This window comes from Porites lutea, chromosome 10 (genome assembly GCF_958299795.1).
Source record: "Porites lutea chromosome 10, jaPorLute2.1, whole genome shotgun sequence".
In the NCBI taxonomy this organism is placed as follows: Eukaryota; Metazoa; Cnidaria; class Anthozoa; order Scleractinia; family Poritidae; genus Porites; species Porites lutea.
The window spans coordinates 3,695,427-3,706,213 of record NC_133210.1 but is presented as its reverse complement, the minus strand read 5'-3'; the positions used below and the strand labels follow the sequence as shown (position 1 = coordinate 3,706,213).

The 10,787-nt window shown below is 39.2% G+C and overlaps 1 long non-coding RNA gene across 1 annotated transcript; it reads right to left on the bottom strand.

The window, feature by feature from the left end:
• Positions 1-5,993: 5,993 nt before the first annotated feature.
• Positions 5,994-9,538, bottom strand: LOC140950947 (uncharacterized). The gene is made up of 2 exons (XR_012167221.1): positions 9,440-9,538; positions 5,994-7,056 (listed from the first exon to the last, which is right to left on the bottom strand). It is a non-coding gene; the product is annotated as an uncharacterized lncRNA (long non-coding RNA).
• Between the last annotated feature and the right edge of the window lie 1,249 nt (positions 9,539-10,787).

Below are 10,787 nucleotides of genomic sequence, written 5' to 3'. Positions count from 1 at the left end.
TCGAGAATTGAGCAAAAACGTACGCTCTCGAGATCCCTTATCGTGCTCATCTAATTTTCGCTGAAGTTCTTTACATTTCTGCATTGCATTCTCTCTTTCCGTTTTTTCCCTTGCTAAAGAATCTTTTACATCCCTGTTGTCCTTTACCAGTACCTCTAATTGAGACCTCAGAGCTTGCGCTTCGTTCCGGAGAGTTTCGGTTTCGATTTGCAATTTCTTGACTGAGACCGTTAAACCCCTCCTTTCCTCTGTAGTCTTCCCTGCAAAAGATTCTTTCAATTGTGGGAGCTTTCTTCTCTGTTTCTTCTGCGCATGCTGCGAAGCTTGGACTAAATTGTTGTCTCCACTCGCCTCTTTAGTTCTTTCAAAGTTTTCATTCCCCAGAGATGAGGGTAAACTCCTCAAAGATCTCTTCTCCGTTAAATTATTGTTTTTTCCATTCACTTCTTTACCCCCGAACGATTTCGATGCTACCTGCTGGCTTCCACATTGTCGAATTTCATTTTCCTCTTTGTTTTCATAGATACCATCACACGTGGCAACAGCATCATTCTTGCAGTTTTCTTCCGTGTCACGTTCAGAAACTGTTGTTTTTGTTTTATCTCTCAACAGACCAGCACTCTTAACTCCCCTTCTCCATAACCTTAAGGAAAACGTCTTGAACGGGTTCGCAGTATTTTCACAATCAGCTTCGTCGGTTTTGTCTTTAGGCTCCGCGCTTACTTCGCTGATTGCTGTAGTAAAATTTTCCGCGGCAGCCATCAGTACAATAACAAGATCGAGCAAGTGTGACAGACAAACTTTATTCCCACAGATTAAACTACTTTCTTTTGTGGCTCCATGGTCGTCCAGACCAGCTGAATGTCCTGTGCTATCTTGTTCACTTATCAAGCTTTCTGTTGTCGTTTTAATTTGATGAAAAAATGATAGTTCAACCCGCCTGTTTGTGAGACACGAAATCTTGGAGATAAAATGGTTTATTGTGTTGCCCGAAGGACCAAGCATCTTCGCAAATAACCTGGCTTGTTCTACTGGCTGTTTATGGTTCCCTAGCTTCGACCGCACTATCTCAAATGCCTCAATCACATCTTTACAACGCAGCTCGGCGTTGTTGCGAGGTGAGAGCGGGTACGCCTCCATCGCTTGGCATGAACGATTCCACCTGCTCTTACAATCAATTGATTTGCAGATTTGCCGATTCACGTTTCATGGGCAAAGATTCGTGTTCTTTTGCCTGATCTAATGTCAAATTGGCGTCAAAATATTGCTGTTTGTCCACGATTCTTGCACATTAATACGTACGATAACATTGCTTCAAAATTGCTTGCAGGAAGACACAATATTATAGTCACCTAAATAACAACGGAAGCGTATTGTTTCAGAAAGTTTTCTTTAAATTATTTACAGCTCCTTAACGCTTCCCTAGAGTGAAAAACCGTTCAGAGTGTCTCGGAAACAGTAGTCTGTTGAAACTTAATTACCACTACAAGCAACGAATAAAGGTGGTCAAAATTATGCAAATATGTCTAATACCCCCAACAAATAATTTCACCGGAACTAGTCAGTGCAAGTACGAACATAATGAACTTAAAAAATTCTCCTGAAACGCAGCGCAAAGATTAACCGGGTTTTGTTGACAATACAAAGGTTTATAATGATCATTTGTACAGCTCGATCAAGTATATAGGTCTTTTTCTTTTCATTTAAGTTAGGAGAAAAAGCGTTTTTATCTGGCTTTTAAAACAGGTGTCTTTGTCCGGCAGGGCTTAATTCAGTGTTTTCTGCTCTGTTTACAAATTCACACTGAGCAAAAGAAGTTTTCGTTTTCTCGTTATATTTAGCAAAGAAACATGACTCTCGTTAAATGGGGGAAAAGTATAATTGACCAAGATAGCCCGTTTGAAAATTTTGATTTGCTAAAAAAATACAAGTATTTTAAGTTCGCCGTGTGGTCTTTTTCTGTAGTTTCTGTTTTCTAGGTGTCAAATCTATTATAGAAACCCTTTGACCATCCACTTTTAATTTGGCGTTTCAACAATCATTTTTTACCTTGCGAACTCGTTCGGTTATCTGACTCCCGATGATATGGACAGCAGCTAGTATCAGAATACAGATCCTTAGCAAAAAGAAGTCATACACGTTATATTCACAGAATTAAACTGCCACTCAGTAATGAACTCTGTCGCTACTGAGGACTCTAACCCCAACGGGGTCCCGTGAAATAACGCGAGCTCACTCTTTTGGGAAAAATTAATACTCTTGAAACCAAACGAAAAAGTACGTAAATTACATCTAAACTCAGCTTAGCAATTTTTATACTACCTAGCTCTATCGAATTCTATGCTTTGCGATTAGTAAATTTTGAGTGGTCAGAAAATTTCATAGAAATCGAATGCATTAAACAAAACAAAAGTTCCTAAATAAAGCCCTTTGTTCATGTTGATTTTAACCATCTTTAACCTTTCTTTTCTCGGTTAAGTCATTTTGGCCCTGCAGTCTCAGGGAGATATTTTAAATTTACATCAGCGGTGTAATTTTAACAATGGATATCCGGTATGGAGTGTTGTGAAGACGCGAAGAACAAAGTATACGGTACGCTCCATCGATTTAATTTCTTACTCTATAAAACCCATCCCCGGAGTTTTGATATGTTGCGGTATTTGGAAACGATTTTACGTTTAGTGGAAAGGCTTAATTTATCTTCTTAAAACAAGTTGAGGTATATTTATTGGTGGTGGCGCTGCTGGAGGCCTGTGACGTCACCAACAATGGTCGCCATCTTGGAATTTACTAAGAGTTAGAAATCAGGCTAAAACGGCGAGAAATGGTAATTTTTTTTAGCGTTAAGTGAAAAATAACACATAAATGAGCACTTTGCATGATTTTAGCACAAGATTTACTTTTATTGTTGAAAAAAGTTGAAAAAACATGTATTTTCAAACAAAAATGGCTTGACCACCTGCTACTTATGACGTCATATCTCGTAACCATAGCAACTGACCATTACTGAACTTCTCTCAAAATGTGCGCGAGAGATAAACGAACAGCTACTGAAAACGTCAGGTACTAATGCTTTATCCTCTAGGAAAAAACTCATAAAAACCTTAAGAAAATGAAAAAGGATGGACCAGACATTCTTCAAGCATACACTCCTTTTTTTTCATAAGAACCTTTTTTATAAGAACGTTAATTTAGCCTGAAATTTGCCAAAATATTAAGAGAATATACTAAGAACTTACCCGGGGCTAAGCGAAGAACAAAATATTTTTCACTCCTGCTACTTTCCTAAATCCAGAAAATCTGAATTGCATAATATCTTACATGGAATCAGAATGCATGTTAAATTTTGGTTTTTTCAACGCATATTCCTATTTGTGTATGGTCAGTTATATACATTTATATTGTACTTGTACAGTTCGTTAATGTAGAAAGTCTATACCTTGCTTTAAAGTTGTTAGATTTCCATCTTTGAAATTTAAGAACATCCGTGAAAACATTTCCAGGCTGAAACCTCCCCAGCCTCCGACGCAGACGTTCTTAGGGGTTCGTCACGCGTGGGAGGCTAAAACCGCCCAGAAAAGTTTTGCACGTTTTAGTCGTGCAAAACAACGACAAAGAAATGTACACAAAAGTGTGCTGCACGAGCAAAGTTGTTTTTTTTTTGCTAATTAGTAAAAGAAAAGTGTGCTGCACGTGCAAAGTTGTTTTTTTGCTAATTAGATCTAGTGTTGTTTTTTACCGTTCTCGTTGTTTTCATCTTGCCTTTAGTGTTACTCGATTTTATATTTTCTTTAAGAAAACTATTTATATTATATGTAAAGACTGCTTTGCTTTTAGCCCTGGCTAAATCTATATATTATTTAGGTATAGCACGATTCACCGTCTGGAATACTATTCCATATTTGTGCAGCAATTCTTGAAAAGAAGTTTTTCATATGGTCCGTTCTCGAGTGCTTAAGGTAGAAATTGCCAGCCGCAGAAAATAGTGTATTATGATGATGTATTTTTGAAGAATAAGTAAATACGTTAAAAACGTACAGCTCAGCTCAACACATCTCAGCTAAAACAGTCCTTTCAAGCACTAGTAAAACTATATTTATAGACTGAAACTTGCACCCCAACTCAAATGACAATTAGTCCGAAATCTTGTCTTCCAATTTTTTATGATAAAATTAACAGATGACATCTTTCTAAGACAAGGCACCCATCACAAGACAGAAAGTTAACGTTCTCTGAGCACTGCTGGGCAAACGCCATTTAAAAGGATACCTGGGGGTCGACCATTTGATTTATTGAGGGGGGTGGGTTGGGGGATTTTGTTTTGGCAATAATTTTATTCCAAAACTCTCCGAGGCTACTTGGATTTATTAAGACTATTAACTCAATTCAAGAAACGTTAATCTTTCGAAGGCTTTTTGCGGGAAATTATGTTTTGAAATTACCACACCCCGCCCTCAAAAGTTAGAGAGGCAGTTAGACACATGGTTAGACACTTGGCGGAATTAGAAGAGCGCGAATTTTTACATTCTTAACAAAAACCGCAAAAGCACCCGTGGAATGAACGTGGAGGCGCTAGCAAAAAGCAGTCCTACACTCTATACTCGACCAAGCTACGAAAGATACTAAGGACACCAAGAGAGGTACTTTTGAATGAACTTCTTATTTTAAAGACTTCTTTAATAACTTATATGCAAATGAATCTAGGAACATTTTTTAAAAACATTCAACACTCGATGTTCATTCCGTATCAACAACCTATGTATAAGCTCTCGTTAATTGACTATATATTTTCGAATGCTCCATACTACACGCTGTTTGTCCCCCAAATTTTGCATTAGTTATTATATTGAATGCTCTTGGGAAAAAGCAGTCCTCCTGCGCGTATTTGAAAACAAGTTCACGATATGCAAAATTTGTTGGGTAGCCTGTTCCAGGCGTTCAGATTTTGGGGACTGCACAAAGAGATGTGAGCAGGAAAAACAGCGATGGGCCATCCGGGGAATTTATTTTCTCCTCTGACTTCGCGCCACATTCCACTAGAACTGGCTATTTAGGCATGGCAAACAAACTGTAATATGGGGCATTCGAAAACAGAGAATAGAATGAATTCCTTATTTCCATACAGCAGACTATCAGATTATATGATTGTCGCACAGTACAGGCAAGCGTATTCAAAGTGCATACTGCCCCCGCCCCCCAAGTCCTTAGTGGCAGTATGCCCTCAGTCGACTAAATAAACTGAAGAACTGCTAGCAGTCTATGCAGAAACCTCCAAAGTCAGGAGGGGAACCCTTGTATTAGAGACGACCCCCATGTTCTTAAAGACGGACCTTTTTCTGTTTGTTTCGCCCTAACGCCTACCCCAAGGGTTGATATTTCGACTCTCCCCAATCTTCCTCAGTAAAATCGAAAGAGAGTTTCTGTAACGACGACGGTAAAGGCAACGAGAAACGTAAAATTGAAACGTGAAATTTCCTCACGGGAGGTTTTATGGAGGAGGTAAACAAAATACGTCGAATTTTTCTTTCTCCTTCTTACCCTGGGTTCGCTAGTCGGCTCCCCAGAATTCAATTCCAGGAAATTTACTTGCATTTGATGTTTTAAGCGAACTGAAATAATCCCGAAAAAAAAAAGGCGAAAAGGTCGTAAAACTGTCGTCGTCGTTCAGTAAAACTCCCCGTAAAGATGGCGGCCACGGCATTTTGAAAATGAACAAGCAGCTTTTGAAGCTTTCACTGCCAAAAAAAATTTGTCAGCAATATAGGCTATTCTCTTGGTTCTAAGCAAATAAACTTCATACGACAGCTCTATACTTGGAAAAGTCAAACCTAAAGGAGTATACGTAATATAAAATGTTGCTATAAAATCTTTCTTTTAAATACTATGAATTTATACCTGGTCCACCTACAAGCAAATTATACTGATACAGCAAAACAATAAACAGAATTAGCGAGGTTAGATATAAAAGTTTAAACTATAATTCAAAGACCTGGGACCATAATTAAAGACTTTGATTTTTTCGCAGTTCAGGAAACAACCGAAGGTGAACTGAACAAATGCACATCACAGGAAAATTTCACAAAAATACCAGGCCTCCGAGCTCTAAAGATAAGCTTTATAGCTAACCTGGTTCTACAGCTCAAAACAATTCTCGCTCAAATTCAGTATTGCCAGGGGAATACTGTTTTTTGGAGTCATATTTCAGGAGGAAAGTAATCTGGGCTGTTGCAATCAGATTAAAGATTGAATTGAGACTAAAGTAATTGGACATACACTGATTTGCTATCTAAATAACTTGGGAAGTATTTTCTATAAAAGCATTCTTCACGCGACTCTTAATCCGATATAAAGTTAACGGGGACTGGATCAACACTGATATAATAACTACACTTAATTATCAAGATAGGATAATTGGAGATTATTCTCCCCATGTTTTCTAACTTATATCTGCACTGTCAATGAAACCTGTATTAAGCGGACACCCGAGAAAACCTCTCTAAAGTCTAATCTTTAGAGGTGTCCGCTTAACGCAGAGGATGATACCCGGTTGCGCATGGTTTTTCACCCCTCTTCTGGGTGTGTGGATACCTGATCAAACACTGTATGTTTAGCTAGGACGCTCGAGAAAGAGCGTCTCTTTTCGCGTGCAACTCGCGCGTGGCTTCTCATGATAAATGGGGCACTTCGTCGAAGGCTACATTACCTAAAAATCGTCTACAATATTGCAAAAAGAAAAGAAAGAAATATCTTAAAAGAATTTAAATTACTTAAAACTGTTTAAAACATAAGAGAGGGCATCAGTTATTTTTTTACTCTTTGCTTTAACATCCTTTACCCTTCAGTATAATGTTCATTCGCCATCTTGATATTATGCTTTTTCTTCCAGAAGCCGCTTCTGTTGTTTCATTTCAGTACTTGAACCTTGAGACGTCTGTGGCTTCTTTCTTATCCGACAGTACAACACAAAGATAAACAGAGCAAGGAAGGTCACAGCTCCTAGTAAACAGCCCATGATGATAATTGCAACTTTGTAGTTAGTTTCAGCGGAACGAGGTACTAATGATAAAAAGATGATAGTACGTGTGAGTTGATCTCGCTGATTGCTAAGTATATCCCTACGTTTTATATTGCATAAAAATAAGCAAAAAATTTCCTCCTTACTTTGCTTTGATTAATTCAGTTAGATCAATTTCGATGTACCGTAAAATTCCGAAAATAAGCCCCGGGGCTTATATTTTTTAAAGGCCCTTTTTGAGGGGCTTATTTTTGGAGGGGCTTATATTCGGAGGGGCTTATCCACGAAGGGAAATTTTCGTTTCAAAATCGATAGGGCTAGCCTTATAGTTGGAAGTAAATTTACCGTTGTTACTTTGTTTTACTTTGTATTTGAGGGCAATTTTCCAAGAACAAGCCCCCGGGGGGCTTATATTTGGAGGGGCGATTTAACGGAGGGTTTTTTGCGCTACTGGTTTGGGGGCTTATATTTGGAGGGGCTTATTTTCGGAATTTTACGGTATTAAAATTCATACTTGGCTGCGAGGCTTGGTAGGCGATAGACTACGAGCAGTCTCCTTTTTTTCTTGGTCCGTCGAGCGAAACGCCCAAAACACGTAAATGACCACGCGCGTGACTGAAGGCGCGAGGCGGGAAGGGCACGGCTTCGCCGCTCAAGGCTCGCGCGCGCGCTCGTGCACTCCCCTTACTAAATCTAAAGGAAAAGAGAGACTACTCGCAGTCTAGGTAGGATAAGACAACAGAAATCATCTTGAGGCTCAGCAGTGATTAATCAGGTTTTTTTTTGTTTTATTCCACCAAGCCCTGGAGCCAAGTGTGAATTTTAATAGATCGAGATTAGTGTATTCGGCTCAGTATAAACAAAATAATACGGTCAGTTAATAGTTAAATCATCTATATTAGGCCACTTTCTACGGTTTGTAAAATGCCGGAATCGATGAAATAAGAATTTAGTCCGCTAATCACGAGTTCACTAGGGTTCTTTTCAACATGAATAAGGTACCCATGACTTCCTATCGCCTTCCTGGCTGTACGGACCTCAAGTCATCTAGCAAGTTTCACAAACCTTATCAGTATTTGTTTGGCTAGATCGTTTTTAACTCACGTGATCAGTGGCTATATGCGCACATTTCTCGGAACAATCACAGGGTCCAGAGGAGTTTCGTGTGAATAAATGAATTACTTATTTAAAGTCTCAGCTTGAAAAATGTCTATACCTGTCGCTTAGCACGATTAATTAGCCCAATGGGATCTTCATGAATCTACTGTAAACTATTTCTTCGCTTCTTATCTGACCCAGATCGACTTTGTTGTTCGCCATTTTGAGAATCAATAACCGCAACGTCGCCCGAAGGGTGACCGAAGGCTGTAAGCCGATCTTGCGAGCCCTCAGTCTCTTGGTTTGCGGTCTATAGAATGTGTAACGAAACTGTAACGCGATCAAAATAACCCATTTTTTCAGAGGTTTTCGACAGCTTTTGATGTTCTAACGACAAACACATCTCCTCTGAACCCTGTGGAACAATAGGCGCGGTCACTCTAGATGTCTTCCCAAAGAGTAGGCCGGGTTGAGTTCGCTCTGAGTTTTGATCACTTTCGTGTTTGCGGCTACATAGCGATAAATTGCCAAAGGGGAAGAAAAAACTTGAACCCAAAACGTCGTTGTAAACATTGAAGGCTGACATAAATCGTAAACGGTTTCGACCGTTATTATAACCCTTTTAATAAAACTGCTACTTCAATTAAGCTTGGAAAGAGCGATTTTGAGACCAAAAAACAAGGCGCTGACCTCGTCCGCGCTTAAAAGAAAAGCAAATTCTAGCCTTAATTCTCGCTCAGAAGTCAAAAGGGTTTATAAAATGGTTGTAAAGACTTCATAAGGAAAGAATTCTGGAACAAAGATGTAAAGAAAACTTGCGAGTGATTCGATATAATGTGCTTTTGAATTTATTAAACGTAAAATCATTCACAGCAGCGCTAAAAATCATCCCGCGCTGAGTACGTTTTCGAACTTTGAGTCCAGTTTTGCGTTGTTTCGCTAGGGATTTGACGCGAAGACGACCTAAGCACGTAAACAACACGTGATTTCGGTTGCTTGGTACTTGCTACTTTCTCGTGATTGGTTGAGCCGCTTTGGTTTTTATTAACCCATAAAACTTACCTCAGGAACTGTCATGGGTTATTCTTTTATTCGTTTTGACGTATATATGGAGATTTCATCGAGGCAATTGAACCTTGGGAAATTCGGTCACACACATAAAGGGGCAAATGGCTCGCTAGTGGACCGCACTTAATAACGAAGTTCAATCCCCAGAGGTATCGGTACACGTTTCCTTATTTTGCACACCAATATGGACGCGATGACGTTATGTAAAAACTATCTATAATCCACTGTCTTTCTTTTTATGTTTTAAGCTGCTATTACCTGCGGTTGGCGTTCTTTTCACAGTTGTGCTTGCTACAGTTGACGTCACATTTGTCGTATTTGCCTTTATTGTTGTTTCAGCCTCAGTTGCTACAGTTGACGTCACATTTGTCGTATTTGCCTTTATTGTTGTTTCAGCCTCAGTTGCTACAGTTGACGTCACATTTGTCGTATTTGCCTTTATTGTTGTTTCAGCCTCAGTTGCCACTGTTGTAACTGTACTGGGGGGTACGTATTCATTACCTGCAAAAGAATCTCACTTTTTAGTTTTTTTAAACAATTTAAAGGGACACAGTCAGCTGATGCAGATGCGCATTAGATACCATATCTTAGCTGATTTGCATGTCACAAGACGCGCACAAAGTCTGAATCATTGTCGGAGGTTCACGGTCGAGAAAGCTTGATTTTCCAAATATATGAAACCTTTTCCATCGATTTTCCAAATATATATAGCAATTTTTTGCTCGCCAATATACTGATTCATTTCTTTTGTTATTTTGGTAAACGAAGGCGATCTCTCCCGCCCGGCGCCTACGCGTTTCTCACCTCTTCTGTTTCATGTTCCTTTGAATGCTGTTTTTAGCCAAATATGATTAAATAATGTAGTAGGATGAGTAAAAGTTTGCTCCAAAAGAGATTTTTTTAGTAAAAGATCGAGGATCGAATGAAACGCTAGGCAGGACTGAAGCGGATTTCTAGATGTATCTGACGCGTAGATTTGATTTCGGGTTGAGGTAAACGCTTTTCAAACTGGCAAGTGTCCAGGTCAGTGCGGTCACGTAGCTGACTGTGTCCCTTTAAGTATATGCCTTGTCAAACGGTCTTAAAATTATCTTAAGTCCTCCGCTCAACATTTTCTTCTTGGAAAGAAATGCCATTGGAATAAATAGAGATAATAATGTTTGTCATGACAAAATTGGAAAAAAAAAACAAAACAAAAAACTGTGAGACAGTTCAACAAAGTTTAGGGATCAACTGCCATTGATCGAGGCTTTCTTGGTTGTTAAACGTTCTTTAGTAGCAGCTTGCCTCAAATTTCTTGCTGGATGGAATGCTACTGAGCTATAGACTGCAAAACAGTCGTTTTTTTTTTTTCTCAAAATCAGTAAAGAAATCGGTAAAGCGTGCCCTCAGAGTCTTACACGCGCGAAGCGCGTGAGCCTTACACGCCCGTAGGGCGTGTGAGGCGAGAGAAAAAAAACCGACTGTCCGTTTTCCATACAATGAGTTCGTTCCGACCATATACGCATATATATATACGCATCCAAGAAATTTAGGTGGTGACAAAATCGTCCGCCCACCCCTCCCTCCGTACGTCTACCACATGCTAAGTAAAAAAGAAGTATTG